The following is a 16466-nucleotide window of genomic DNA, read 5'->3' on the forward strand; positions in this document are numbered from 1 at the left end:
CTCTTACAAAGACTCTAGTAGGCTTGGTAGCTGGCGATAAACTTCTTACATGAAAATCAACGTAAAGTCTATAAATCCTGGAACATATTAAAAGCCATCTATACCAGTTATTCTTCCTTACATATTAACGTCTGTCGTGATTTCCATCATATACAAATACCTCAACGTCATTATCTCATAAATCTAACATGGTTCGTAGCAAGAACAAGCCTCTTAAGTGACATAGCAATAAAATTGACGTCGATTTAAAGTCTTAAATCTTCAAATCAAGTCTAACACACGTTCCAACGGCTGCAGCCCTCTCCACAAAGCAATAGAAAGACGATCAGGCAGAGACCGGAGAGGTTCATTAGCCTTTCCAGCACAATAACTGGTATTCGCGCTTTTCACATTCGCCTTAATTGAATCTCTTTTACGTCTAAGAAATCGTCCATACAACATTAGCAATTATTCTTTAATAATGCATTAAGAATTTTTACTTTCCTCAAGTAATAAAATTCGTGGATGTATCTACACTTGACTATGAATTGCAAGCTAGCAAAGCAAATGGTTTAATGACTGGCTTCGTGGCTTCTTATGAGCCTCTACGAAAAACATGATTCGATTTTTTAACTGTTCATTGTGTAAGAAGATACGATGCGTCAATTGAGAGAATAGAAATAAAAAAGTTAAATGGATGTAAGGAAAGATAGAAAACAAAAACAATTCATTTATAGCAGACAATGAACTGCCTCAGCTTATTGGCAACGCACATGGATGCTATGGTTATGTATGGCGATACGGACAGGCTTTAAGATGCTGTTTTGATCTATGGTTTCCATAAAAATTTACAGCTTTGGCGAATTATACTGCGCGAAGAGGGAAGTTTTCTCTGGAATGCTGCAGATCGATGGAAGGGAAAAACGGTTTAATTTTCATGGCTAATAAAAAATATTGAAGCAATTGCTTATAAAACATCTTGAGGTGAGATTTACTTTCAAATCAATAGATTCCATCAGTGGCTCAGATAATGTTGATTATTTAGTAATCCACTGCCCATTTCCTCCCCTGGTAGCTGAACTATATCACCTGGATATATTTCAAGTAAGACTATAATCCAGTCAAATTTAGAAAACAGAGCATAAAGGAAGCTGCTGATATTCACCATCAGCAACCAGATAGAATACCCCCAATTGGTGATTAAAAGTTTCACATATGTATATCTTCATTGTGGTGTGTTTTGTAAAAGGAATTAGATAGACATTCTACAAGGACTACAAGCTAAAACCACGCGTCAAATTTTCCCTAGTTTCGGTTTATCGAAAATGAAAGTAGGTCTTATATTTAACTAAAAAAATATTCTCAGCCCATTTTTGATTGAGTGCCTTCGTAAATAAAAAAAAAATTCAAATTCGGCCAAATGAATAACCACAGATACACCAACAATGTATCTGCAAAATTATATGCACAATTACAGTCAGTGGAGACCTCTATCGCGGGAGGTGCGTTAAGTTTTTGATTTGTGCCAACAAGCCCAAATCTTTAGACATTTTAAGGACCAACAATCGATGTAGAATTACTGGAATATTATTTCAATCAATAAATACGAAAAAGTTGTTGAATGCATCAATTGATAGAAACGATTCACTAAAGGACAATGCCTTATCCAGATACAGGTTGTCGAATTGGGTTCCGAAGTTGATGAAGAGAACATTCACTCGGCAAAGGCAATAACCATGGATAGTAATTGGTTGTATGATCTAATTACTATTCCTACATTAAATGACATTCAGCCATAACACTGTCAACCTTTGAGTGAACGTTTTCAAGCGGAGCAGGAATAATATATAACTTCGACGTAGTCATGGCTGAGAAAGGAGAAGGGAGGGATAGCTGTAACCTGAATGGCTGAGTTACACCTAAGCGTCTCAGGTGAGTAGAGTGTCATGAACTACGTAGCCAGCCCTGCAACATAGTTGCGTGAACTCTGACACATTTCGAACCGCCTGAAGCAGCTATCACCGAGATCACCCCTGGATAGGGTTTTGCGATGGACAGACAACCCATTCATGTAAAAACTACTCCAAGTCAAGAAATCTGGAACATTTGCCTCGGATTGGACGCTCCCTGAACAAACCAGGGGCCGCCAAGGCCCTTCTTCAACAAGTCGATTGCTTAGATTGATAGCGAAATAAGCGGTATGAATTCGCACACAATTTTCAAAAGTGGGAAACCATCGGGCCACAAGGAGTTTGGAGTTGCATTTAATGGGGTCATCCCGTGTGAAGGCCGTTTTTTTGGCTTTTTTAGAATTTTTTTTGTGAAGAACTTGATAAAGATATAAATACGAGTTTTTCACCATAGATTTATTAATACCTTGAGCGTGCATAGTAATTTTTCCAGCCCGATTATTATTAATGTTATTGTATTGATGTTATTGAAATACAGAGCAATTTATACACCCATCTCCAAAAAAAGTGTTTTTCTGCTGCCAGGCTAGAGGGCGCTGTGATCATCTTAAAGAAAAAAAAATAAACAGCATTTTAATGTAGAGACTTAACTACAGTCTGCAAACTAGGATTCTTAAAAAATATTAAAAGCTAAATTTTTGGTGCCGCGTTAAACTTTTTTTTGTGAATTTTGGTGTTTTTTCGCGGCTTCTTCAATGAATAAAAAAAACTACTGAATGAATCGCAATCATCCTAGTTTGCGGACCGTAGAAATATGTTCTGAATAAATCATGAAAATTTCAAAGAATTTGGTTGGATAGATTTCGGCCTATGGTGGCAGCCGATTTTCAACATACGGTTTCGAAAAAACGCATTTAAAAAGTAGAATTCGATTTTTAGCCATAAAACCTTAACTGACTATTAATCTGCTATACCTAATCCATAAACCTTAGGTTTCTTGAAGAAGCACATGTATGGTCTTGGCTTCAATTCTTGTCCTTTTAGCGAAGCCATTGGAACGTCATCCGGCCCGATAAATACGCACTTTATTACGGCGATCGACATAAATCTGACATGTGACTTATCACGTGTTCAATACTATAATTTCCAAACGACTCCGAATATCAAAAAACCACTTTACCCATGTATACTACACTATATCTAGATGCAATTGATGCTAAAAAAAAAATTCGATTCCGCGGATCCGACACACAGGATGACCCCCTTAAAGTGAGCAAACAGCTCAAGCAGTACATCATCGACTTCAAACCTATTAACGAAAGGCTGTGTGCGATTTGCATCAAGACTCGCTTTTTCAACCTCTGGCTCATTAACGTGCACGCCCCGACTGAAGTCAAGGAAGGTGCAGTGAAAGACGAGTTTTATGCACGCCTGGAAACACTATTTGACTCACTCCCAACAAATGAGGTCAAAATACTGTTGGCGGATTTTAATGCAAAAATCGGAAAAAAAGCTGGCATCGGAGAAACACTGGAAGACACAGCCTCCATGAGGAATGCAATCATAACTGTCAACAATTAATTGACTTCGCTAGCAGTAGAAATCTTGTCGTAAGCTCCACGTTTCCCGCACTGGCATATCTACAAAGAGACCTGGAAATTACCAGACGCATATACCGTCAACCAAATTGACCACGTTCACATTGGTAAAAGATGGGTGTTCAGTGTATTAGATGTACGATCCACGGGTGATGTGCACGGGTTCGGGGAAGAATTTAGAGGCACCACCTAGGAAGTTGCAGAGAAGGTCGTGGGATACAATTCCCGGCGAACGCGAATTGGCTGGCTTAACGATGAATGCAGAATGTCACTCGACGTAAAGAACGAAGCCTACAGACAATATATCCAACGCGCAACCAGAGCCAAAAACGAAAAGTAGGATGAACTACGACGAACTTCGAATAGAATAATTAGACGTAGAAAAGGAAATATTTTGACGAGCAGTTGCTGAACATAATGAAAACCTAGCGAATAGAAACACCAGACAAGCATATAGATTAGTGAATACAATTAAGAACGATTATTAACCCAGAACTACCCTTTGCAAGGATAAAGGTAGAAATCTTGTCAGCGATGTCGACAGCATCAACAAACGCGTCCTATTTTGAAGAGCTTTTGAACCTAACACCTGGCGTCTCCATACAAATAGCCCATATTGATGGCGGTATTGGTGATCCGAGCTTTTAAAATCTGGCGGAACGGGTCTACTAAATGCGATAGTGTTGAGATCCCAGACGACTGAAGCATGAGTATCATCTGTTCTATCCACAAAAAGGGAAATAGATTGCGTTGCAAAAACTACAGAGGCAGTCTGTTCGTCCTATTAAACACTGACAAAAATTCTGGAGAATAGAATAAGACCATACAACCGAACGACTCATTGGCGAGTATCAAAGCGATTTCAGGCCGAGTCGTTCCACAACCGACCAACAACAACTAATTCTGCAAATATAACGTCGACGTGTACCGAATCTTTGTCGACTTCAAGCAGGCATACGACAGTATTGCCAACTCTATCTCACAGGTAAGGATCCAGAACAAGTTGACTGATCCTTTTGAAACGCGTACTGGTCTAAAGCTATTCGAGCAATGGATACCAACACCAGCGAGACGTTACTGATTAAGATGACATAATTGTTAGCTTACGCAGGTGACATCAACATCATGTCTCGAAAACTGGCCGCTGCATACTCTGCGAAAAGAAGTTGGACTACGCATCAATGAGCACAAAACGAAAATGATGATGCAATCAAGAAGTAGGACGCCAGCTCATTCGAACATTAATGCAGGGGACCTCAACATCGTATTCGTAGACAGCTATAAAAGGTTATGAATGGATGACGTGACGAGGAGCGAGACTACGAGGAAGACCGGGAGCATAGGGGGAGCACATATATTGTGCTCTACACTACTGGGCTTCCAACTGGGCTCTCTGCACTACTGGGCTTCCAACATTGGAGGATGCGGGCACGTAACCGAGATAATTGGAGGACAACGATCCAGGCGGCCAGGGCCCGACGTCGGGCTGTAGTGCCACGATGATGATGTGGAATCATATCATCATCATCATCAACGGCGCAACAACCGGTATCCGGTCTAGGCCTGCCTTAATAAGGAACTCCAGACATCCCGGTTTTGCGCCGAGGTCCACCAATTCGATATCCCTAAAAGCTGTCTGGCGTCCTGGCCCACGCCATCGCTCCATCTTAGGCAGGGTCTGCCTCGTCTTCTTTTCCTACCATAGATATTGCCCTTATAGACTTTCCGGGTGGGATCATCTTCATCCATACGGATTAAGTGACCCGCCCACCGTAACCTATTGAGCCGGATTTTATCCACAACCGGACGGTCATGGTATCGCTCATAGATTTCGTCATTGTGTAGGCTACGGAATCGTCCATCCTCATGTAGGGGGCCAAAAATTCTTCGGAGGATTCTTCTCTCGAACGCGACCAAGAGTTCGCAATTTTTCTTGCTGAGAACCCAAGTTTCCGAGGAATACATGAGGACTGGCAAGATCATAGTCTTGTACAGTAAGAGCTTTGACCCTATGGTGAGACGTTTCGAGCGGAACAGTCTTTGTAAGCTGAAGTAGGCTCTGTTGGCTGACAACAACCGTGCGCGGATTTCATCATCGTAGTTGTTATCGGTTGTGATTTTCGACCCTAGATAGGAGAAATTGTCAACGGTCTCAAAGTTGTATTCCCCTATCCTTATTCTTGTTCGTGCTTGTGTTTGACCAGTGCGGTTTGATGTTGTTGGTTGATTCGTCTTCGGTGCTGACGTTGCCACCATGTATTTTGTCTTGCCTTCATTGATGTGCAGCCCAAGATCTCGCGCCGCCTGCTCGATCTGGATGAAGGCAGTTTGAACGTCTCGGGTGGTTCTTCCCATGATGTCGATATCGTCAGCATAGGTCAGTAGTTGGGTGGACTTGAAGAGGATCGTACCTCTTGCATTCACCTCAGCATCACGGATCACCTTCTCGAGGGCCAGGTTAAAGAGGACGCATGATAGCGCATCCCCTTGTCGTAGACCGTTGTTGATGTCGAATGGTCTTGAGAGTGATCCTGCTGCTTTTATCTGGCCTCGCACATTGGTCAGGGTCAGCCTAGTCAGTCTTATTAATTTCGTCGGGATACCGAATTCTCTCATGGCCGTGTACAGTTTTACCCTGGCTATGCTATCATAGGCGGCTTTAAAGTCGATGAACAGATGGTGCAACTGTTGTCCATATTCCAACAGTTTTTCCATCGCCTGCCGCAGAGAGAAAATCTGATCTGTTGCTGATTTGCCTGGAGTGAAGCCTCTTTGGTATGGGCCAATGATGTTCTGGGCGTATGGGGCTATCCGGCCTAGCAAGATAGTGGAGAATATCTTGTAGATGGTACTCAGCAACGTGATACCTCTATAATTGCTGCACTGTGTGATATCTCCCTTTTTATGTATGAGACAGATTATGCCTCGCTGCCAATCGTCAGGCATTGATTCACTGTCCCATACCTTGAGCACAAGTTGATGAACCACTTGGTGTAACTGGTCGCCTCCATATTTAACCAATTCGGCTGTAATTCCATCGGCTCCTGGCGACTTATGATTTTTTAGCCGATGAATTGCACGGACTGTTTCTCCTAAAGTTGGTGGTGGCAGTATTTGTCCGTCGTCTTCAGTTGGCGGGACCTCCAACTCGCCGATGTTCTGGTTGTTCAGTAGCTCATCAAAGTACTCAACCCATCGCTCTAATATGCCCATTCTGTCGGAAATCAAGTTTCCCTCTTTGTCTTGGCAGGATGAACATCGAGGTGTATAAGGCTTCATCCCGCTGACTTGTTGGTAAAACTTGCGCGCCTGGTGCGGTTGCTCCCTGTACTTTTCGAGTTCACAGACCTGTCGCTTCCCGGCTCGACGGAGTTCGTGATAAGTCTCCGCGCGTATGCAGCATTCTTCTGTTCCGTTCCTAGCTTATATTCATCGTCAAACCAGCCGTTTCGACTCTTTTTGCGGTTGGGGCCAAGTATGTTTGTGGTCGTATTTATGACAACACGTTCTTGAGGTGATTGTGAAGATCATTTGTTGATGCTTCATCTCCAGGATCTCTGTTGACTGCGGTTATTGCGGCATCCATTTCCCTCTTATAGGTGTTACGGAGGGCTGTGTTGTGGATAGCTCCAGTGTTAACTCCCACCTGATTGTCAGGGATTCTGAACGGTGTAGCTATTCGAGCTCGGAGCACCGTGGCAACGAGATAGTGATCCGAGTCTATATGCCCCCCCCCCCCCCCCACACCCTATATGCTCTGATATTCATCAAGGCTGAGAGGTGGCGGCGTTCGATTAACACGTGTTCAGTTTGGTTGAGAGGCCCACGTGTGTTTGTGGACCGCTTTCCATGCAAACCAGGTACTTCCAACAACCATTTCGTGTGATACTGCCGACTGAATAATCTCCGCGGTCCGTTATCATTTATATTTTGATGCAAGCTATGGGAGCCAACGTATCGCCTGAATACGGGCTCCGTCCCTACTTGGCTGTTAAAATCCCCAAGTATGATTTTGATATCATATCTGGGACAGGCTTCGAGGGTTCGTTCTACTGCCTCGTAGAAAGTATCGTTCTCCAACTCTGCAGTCTCTTTTGTAGGGGTGTGAACGTTAATGAGGCTTATATTTCTAAATTTGCCTCGCAAGCAGAGTGCTTAGCCATTCGCTTATGTTTTCAAAACCGATAACAGCAGGTTTCATTTTTTGGCTGACTAAGAAACCTACTCCGAGCACATGGTTTACTGGATGGCCGCTATAATATATGGTGTAGCGACTCTTCTCCAGGAAACCGGTTCCTGTCCAACGCATCTCCTGTAACGCTGTTACATCAGCCCTATATTGGGACAGGGCTAGCTGCTTGGCAGCTCCATCTCTGTACAGAGAGCGCACGTTCCATGAGAAAATGCGCAAATCGTTACTCCTTTGTCGATTCCGGGTTCATCGTTGTGTTATTCGTCCAGTCCGAGGCTCCTGTTGTGGCTTCGTAACTTCGGTTTTGTATGTAGGGTCGTCAGTCCTACCCAACCCCCAACCTGGAGGACCAGTTGGTACAATATGTCCCGTAGAGGGGGAAATAGAGTTTGGTAGTAGAGTTGTTGATGTTGGTTCAGCAGCCGTTTCCCAGGTTTTATGCTCCATCGTGGGTATCAATCCCCGTTTCGCCCTAGGACCTATACTACCCTTTGAAACATGTATAGATATAGCTTAATGAACTTCCGGACGATTTTATTGAAAATTTATACCAATCAATGCCCGCACGAGCTGCAGAGGTGATTACGACGAAAAAAAAGCGAAAATTAATTTCCTCTAATTTGACATTTATAGAATTCCAGTTAAAAAAGGACTTTGCCGAGAAGATATATTTCACCTAAACTGTTCAAAACTGCAGTAGGAGACGTGTTTCATATCTTCAACTATGACGAACATGGATTAACATTTGCGTTTGGCAGAGAATGTCGTCCTCTTTCGACGGTATATAGTTATGTTTAGGTAGATCGAAAAATCACCACCAAACATTGTATTGGCAGAGAATTCTGTCAACGCCGAACAACTGTTCAACTCCACTGTCCTCCCAACTCTGGACTATGGAGTGGATACGTAGGTCATGCCCAAGACCGAGCAGCAGAAGCTCACGACAACTCAATGAACAAGGAGTAAAAAAGAAGCCGGATTCTTATAAATAATTTTACTTTATGCGATTGCATTGCAATTTCACATTAATTCGCTAGACTTTCTTCAGTCAAGCTGCTCGTATCCAATAAAACCATCCGAACTTTCCTTTCCTTCCTAGGAAATCACATCTATGTTCATAAATATTTCGCTGTTTGATCTTGAAGAAAAAAAACACAAGTAGATAACTAAATTATCACACCTATCAAAAGCCGAATTCGTGACGACCCAATTTCAAATCCATCTACTTAAGAAACATCTAAAATACAGCCTTTTGAAAGTTATTGTATGTTAATTTTAATTCTGCATTGAAAACCATGAGAATTGACTCCAAGCCTCATTATACATTCCAAGATTGTATATTAATTTACAACTTGTTATAAATTTGTAAATTTCGAAAATTATAAACTCCAATATCGCATAAATTGAGATCATTCATTAACAAGTGTACCCCGTTTTGCATCACCATAAGTGTTTCTGCTTTTTCTTTCTCCTACGCTCGTTGATAAGATTATTTTCGGAGATTTTAATAGATGCTGCCTTGAAATGCACGCGTGTATCTATTTGGGTCCAAATTTTCATTTCATCTGCTTGTGAATTATCTTGAGAATAATTTTCGGAATAAGGTAATTATCAGATCAGATGTTCTGATATGTGTACATGCAGATATGATTGTACAAATTGATATCAAGGCAAAAAACAAATATGAATATGTTTCGATGTTACTCATTCCACACCTCAGATAGATTGTGATCATCTCTATTTATAGTTTTAGCTTTTGCATTGCGGTCATGCGGCCTTACACTGACTTAGATTAAGGGGATCTATGACCTTTTGAAGGCAATTTTTTTGGATGCTCAACCTCAAACCGCAAGACTCGCTTCTTCGACCAGACCCTCGATTATGAGAAATAGAGAGCTCGTTCCGAAAAAGTCGACGACCATACGAAATAGATACTCCACTATACAAAAAGTATCTGCGGGAAATATAAACAATAAGACGAATCTCGGCACTCATGATTACAATCCAGAACAGAAAGATATCAATCAAATGGTGGAATATATCATCATACTGACAAACTTAGCTGGAAAATTGTGAACCCATTAAGTAAAAGGCCCCCTTATAAGAAAATTCAAGTACAACCACTACCAGCACTCTATGCACTTGTTCATTTTAATGTAACTGTTAATTCTTTGAATAAAATGAGAATCAAATGATTAAAGAGATTATGGCTGGTTTTCTCAAGCTTAGTTTAATGAAATTATTTGACAGACATGATTAACTGAGGGAAATTGAGGTCGCTTATAAATCATCGATTGTTTGCATGATTTGTAGGACGGTGAATTTCTATTAAGCGTTCTATTTATCCTAAATTGAACACGGATAAACCGTGTTGTATCTGCAGTACAAGAAATACTGATTCAAATTCTAAAAGATGAAAATTTGGTTTTAGGTAATACAGATAATATCTAGGAGAAAGTTATGGATTTCGACCAATTTGTACCTTCAAAATTGAGTTATTAGCATGTAAGTAAAATTAGAATGAGAAATTTACTAAGTGATGAGGCTTTACATAAAGTATCCAAATTTTACTCGTATCTATCTGCTAATTGACGGGAGACTTATTTGTGAGAAATGACGAAGCAAAAAATTACAAAATTTTGAAATTTTAATTTATCATTTGAGATGTTTGTTGAAAAGATTTATTATTCTATGTCAGAATAAGTTAGAGCGAAGAATAGGAAAATAAATTGCAAATCAAATCAATTGTAAATTAGATAAATAATTGATGAGCCTCTTCACATACTCATTGTTGAGTTGGTTAATAAGTTTTGATTAAGTAAATGACATAATCCTATCTTCAATATATTATCTTGTTCATTATTAATGCAATATACAAACAAGTCCGGAAACCGGAAGCTGGACGCTTCAGGTATGATAGGTTTTGTGTATTTCTTATATAAAGACTTTGATTGTGCATCTGCCTCATACGTACGTGGCACGTAATATATGCATATATTATGTGAGAGTATCCACTCTCAAGTGATATTGACATTCAAGGTCTTGAATTTGCACAGAAGTGACAGCTTTGACTTATTACAACTTTGTTAATAATAGTGCGATTTCCAAATAGTAGGATGATGCTCTAAGATGTAGCCTACATTGCTGCAAAATTTTTTTGATTCTAGGATGAACTTAAGGCGGGTTTCCCTGCCAATTACTATAAATTACAGTAATGTACTATTATTAACTTAATTTGAACAAACATCGGTATGGAGGGGGCCTAGGCACCAAACAGTAGCATCCCCTTGCTTTTTTTAGGATTTTTCGGTTTGGTATTTTCTGAAGATGGTCCCGTTAAAGAAATGATCACTTTCTACCCCCCGCATTCCCCACCTTTCCAACAAATGCCAAAACTAAGACCGGCTTCGGAAAGTACTAACCGAGACCTTTAATTTGATACCCGACGTGACATTTGATGAAAAAAATTTACACACCCCTTTTCCATGTATGGGGACCCCCCCCCCCCCCCCCCCCCTTACATTCGACGTAAAACAATGTAACTCACTGTATGCATGAGCGTTCAAAGTTCCCACCTTTCTACCAAATTTGGTGTCAATCGCTACAATCGTCTCCGAGAAAAATCCGTGTGACGGACAGACAGACAGTAGACCAATTTTAATAAGGTTTTATGTTTACACAAAACCTTAAAAAAGAGAGATTTACGTATCTAAATAGTCGGGAAAGATCTAGCCGTTGGCATTGTTTGAGCTACCGGAATATATCATGACGAAACACTTAATGAAATGATCTCACCCCTTTGGCTGAATATTGACAAGAGAGAAGTTTTTATGTGCCAGCACTCTGATTTATGGGTTTAGAAAATGGCATCACATCAGCGTAACTGGATGCGCCCGATTTATACAGCGGAAGCCCACACTTCAACCCACAAGGGGACCAAAAGCAAATAACTGAACCGAGACCACAACCTCAAGGAATTCTCCCAAAGCATATGTTCTCAGAAAACCATCCCAGTTCGCTTAGTATCAGATAACCTCCAGTGAACCTTCATGACAAGAACCACTTCAGATGAGTCCCTTGCAGACTCGGATCTTGTTGTCCTCCTTAAATATGTGTAAATGGCACTCCTTAACAGCTTGACTGGATGCGAAGAACCCCAGCGACATCTTTTCACAACACATAAGACGTCACAATACAGCATTATCACAAAATATATCGAACTGGTGGCTGTTAACCACGACCAGTGTGGGGATTTGTCCATCATACTGTAGAAAAACCAGCGTCGAGGAATTCCCTACTTCGCCGGAAAGCAGCACGAAGCGTATCATTGCTGTCAAGGCACCGACTAACATCAAAGATATTATTTACTACCTGAACGGACATGTCGTCTAGATTGCGGATCACTCAGTTCACTGGACAGACACACAGAGGATATATAACCAGTCCTCTGAATCTGCCTCACACAGAACATACTCCCTGAGTCGAGATAAGGTCACGTGACAGAAGGAACACATTCAAGCTACCATATTCCCAAACCCATCTCAAGTCTAAAGTTGACAAGAAAGCACCCTCTGGCAGACAAGACTCATATGTGACCCAATTTTTCCTATTTTCGTTCCATCTAATTTGCCACCTAGATGCGACACTCTCATCTAATAACTTTGTGACCGCAAGTAGTCTAAATCCTCCAGCTGTTTATTACTGACTAGACCCATTTACAGCAAAGCTACACCCCTACTGATCCTGTAGGCCGTGGTACGTCGGATTGCTTTCAGATGAAGAGATGGAATAGATAACAATACTTGCATGGGACTATACCATGCATCATCCCATAGCCATATAAGTACAACAGAGGAGTCCGTATTGTGACACTTTCTTCCGATATATTGAAGTCACTCCGTTCAACCTGGCAAGTGGCGGATGGTTTAAGTTCCCCTTGAGCAGCATGCCAATGGTTTCCATCATTGAGACCGCGACACCGACAACGAATTAACGATGCGGATCTACCCAGTACTCCGCTCCTTGAATTCAAGTCGGATCTTCCTCTCAACAAGAATGAGCAAATCATCCATGTAAGCAACGCATTTAACCACCGAAATAAACCCAACCAACAGGTCATGCATCATAAGGTTCCATATAAATAGACCCTGTTTGCAGCTGTACTTCACATTTACCCACACACGCTAGTTGACACCTTAGATCCTGGTAGCCTTCCATAAAGCAGAAAAAATTCTCCTGTACACAACAATCATCCGGCGGCTTTGCACACCCGCCAGCCGGCTTTCCATATCTTGCCAGTTAACCCCGCCCATCCAGGTGACTTCCGAAACGAAAACCTCACCCTGCTGTCATCAGTCTCACAGCATTACAAAAAAACAATTTCTCTCTCATCCTTCTTTCAGCACTATCACCAAGAGACCCCGAATGCTCGGATCTGGGAAATAGCTCACCTAGCAAGACACCAACCCTATGACGCCATATCAGCATAGGCTCGCCGTTCAATGGAAGACCGGCAATGACGTGCCCTTCCCCAAGGGTCGTCGATACGTTTACCGACGAAATGACTGCAGTCTTCTTCTTTCGACTTCCAACTTAAAAGAATAGAAATTTATTGGCTAGCACCCTGTAACTTTTGAAATTCTATTAATACCAACGCCTCAGATAGGGACTGATCCTTAACTTCAACAAAAATTCCGAGGATATAAGCTGGACATTCTGGGCCTAAGCGGAGTGAGGTGCTAGGACTCTGGAGAGTACCCCTCTCCCTCTTACCACACTTAGGGCAATGTGCTTTTTTACTTTGGAAAGTTAAGTAGTAGCAGACATGAACCCGGTGTGAGGTTGCTTCAGATGCCCACCACAAAGCACGGAGCCGGTTTCTGACATTTCTGCGAAATTCCGGTCCAGGTTAAGGAGCATCATGAGTGTACAATGTTAAGTACCAATGGAGACTTCCGATATAGTGGAGGAGGAGATTTCCTATGAACAACTGCACACCGTTCAGTAGAGGTTCTTAAAGGTGACACTGTGATCGTAATGCAAAGATGAGTTCTGCCAAAACGATGCTGGAATAGGTGATGGGGAGAAAAAACGTTTGGGCAACAGTAACGGCGAACAATTTATATGTTTTTGCAACGTTCACTGTCGTAAGTGCCACACTGTTCTGGGATCTGCTACACTGGTAATTTCAAACCACTGAAGCCAGTTTAGGCTCCGCCTTGAGGATATTGAAGTGTAGCGTGGTTTCTGCAGAGTTCCTACTCCTACTCCTTCTTAAATACGATTCCGAAGTGCTGGTACAAAGATAATAGCTGAAATAATCTTGAAATGTGTCAAACGTTTTTGCCAAACGACAACGAATTTGATATTGTTCGTGCATTAATCTTCTTGTTATCGGCGACGTTCTTCATGCTGCCTTGTCCAGATGACGTGGAGGAATTCAATGGACGATGATATCTTTCCTCAAACATTTGAACTACGCTGCTGACATCTGTTTGCGCCCTCGCCGTTCCTCCCGGGTCATGGACCTTGGCCAAATGCCTCTGGATTTGGAAAGAGAGGCAAATAGAGTTGGACTGAAGAACAACACCAACAAAACCAAGGTTCTCAGACTGACAGGCCATCGCACTCTCCATATCTGCATTAATGGGAGAAAATTGAAGGCGTCGATCAATTTGTATATTTAGGAAACGTGATTTCTGCCGACGGCGGCGCCGAACTGGATATTACCTGACGCATTAACATCGCTAGATCCGTTTTCGCAGCCTTGTCTAAAATCTGGAAACGCAGTTATCTCAACACTAGGATCAAGTTGAGACTGTTCTGTGCTAGTGATCTTTCTGTGTTGCTAGACAGAAGTAGCAAACGGCAATTGAATTCTACTGTTACTCAAAAGCTCCAAGCCTTCATCAAATCCTGTCAGCGTTGTATCATGGGAGTACGCAGGCCTGATCCTATCTCAAAGGAACAACTTGTTCGGCGCACTGGCTTGGCACTTGTACGCGATGTAATCGAAAGTGGTATTGGATAGATCACACATTAAGGAGGGTCGGCAATACAACGCCATGCAGTGAAACCCACTGTGCCAAGATAGCCAAGGAGTGAGGTGTCCCAAGGATGCAAATTAATAGGACCAAATCCAATCACGCTGTGTTATCCAACATTGTAAAATGCTCTACCCCAATACCAAGCTCAAACTGTTCCGTGCAACACATAAGAAGTAACCACCACTGTTCCTCGGAATCTCCTTCCATTCCGAGGTATTCTGGCCTGAGACAACAACATATGAAGAACTTTACCGCGCGAGTCATTTGGACGTGTTAATCAGAAAGCGGAAGTGGCAGTGGATAGGTCACACACTCGACCGCCCATTGTGCGAGGTAATGGAAGTCACTATCCAGGATGGCCAGCACGTGGGTCGCCCCAGAATATGTGACGGAGGAACAGTGGAGGAAGAGTGTAAGCTTCTCAGAAAATCTTAACGTGAATTAAAGCAAATTGCCAGGAACAGGCAATGATATTGGGTAGGTGGTTACGTGACGTGATATTACATGTATGACCCGGAAACAAAGCGTCAGTGTTCCGAGCACACCAACCAGCCTCTAAACTTGAAAAAATTGCGTATAAGCAAGACACGAATCAAATGCATGCTCATTTGTCTTTTTTTATGCGAAGGCTACCAGAAGAGACTACCACCAAGCAGTTCGCTGTTTGAAGGATCTGGTCCGCTGAACCCGTCCAGAGATCGCCAACGATTATAACAATGTGTCGGGTCATACGTCGCTCGTCTCTACTATATATAGGCAGTATGGAACCGAGTTCCTGTCAAAATTGACCGACGATGTGGTCCAATTGATACCTTGGAGAGCACTGCCTCCAATTTGGATAACTAACAAGTTCCGTAATCATAAAAATATCAATCACAGATGAGACGACCGATATAAAGGTTTGATAAAGGTGCTAATATTTAGATCATTCCGAATTGCATAGGTCCAGGAAAAATCAACCTGAAATCACTTTTATTCGAAATATCTAAAGCACATTTTTATACAATTAACCGGAAACCCAAGCAACCACAAAATCTTCAACCAAAACATAAAAGCTTTACAATTGCATCTTGTTTAAACCTAAATTCGGTTAAACTTTCGCTATTCAAAGGCAGACAACCGGCAATTTATTTAGAATGGTAAGGAAAATGGAAAAAGCAAACACAATCTCAAATTACATCCATAGACATTCACTATGATTAACCAGAGCACAAAGAAAGTAAAACCAACATTATAGCATTTTTGTGTGAACATTTTCATGGTTCTGCTTGTTTTCTTGTTTGTATTGAGTTTCAAAATTTAGCAAACTTATAAACAGAAAGAGCCAATTAACAGGTTGTTATTGCTCGTTAAAAGATATGTTATAGCTTCTCAGATGAGTAAGGGTTATTCCTTATACGTTATTTCTTGTTTTCCGATTGTTTTGATTTATTTGGAGTTGAATTTGATGACTTTGCTTACCTTAGATCACTGTTTGTACAAATAACGACACCAACTCTGTAAAGGAATGAAAAAATACATTTTAGATACTTTCAGTCGACTAAAGTTTAATATTTAAAAAAATATATATTTTAGGTTTTATTTGCGTTTAAATTTCAATAATTAATAATGTATTAGTTGGTAAAAACGTTTCCATCGAGAGTAAAATAATTTTGACATTTTCTTTGACATTCAGTAAAAAATATGATGAATATCTTCTTATTTGCCCAAAAATTTTTTAAACCATTATCCCTTAAATCCA

At 41.4% G+C, this 16466-nt stretch overlaps 1 protein-coding gene across 5 annotated transcripts in view; it reads right to left on the reverse strand.

Annotated features, from left to right (window-relative positions):
• Positions 1-16466, reverse strand: part of LOC119655218 (protein hu-li tai shao) — a 179154-nt gene that overhangs the window by 75600 nt on the left and 87088 nt on the right. For all 5 annotated transcript variants that reach the window (XR_005249888.1, XR_005249887.1, XM_038060997.1 and 2 more), the window contains one exon: positions 16187-16222. The gene's annotated coding sequence lies outside the window, so the exon portion shown is untranslated. The remainder of the gene's footprint in view (positions 1-16186; positions 16223-16466) is intronic.

This window comes from Hermetia illucens, chromosome 4 (genome assembly GCF_905115235.1).
Source record: "Hermetia illucens chromosome 4, iHerIll2.2.curated.20191125, whole genome shotgun sequence".
NCBI classification, from domain to species: Eukaryota; Metazoa; Arthropoda; class Insecta; order Diptera; family Stratiomyidae; genus Hermetia; species Hermetia illucens.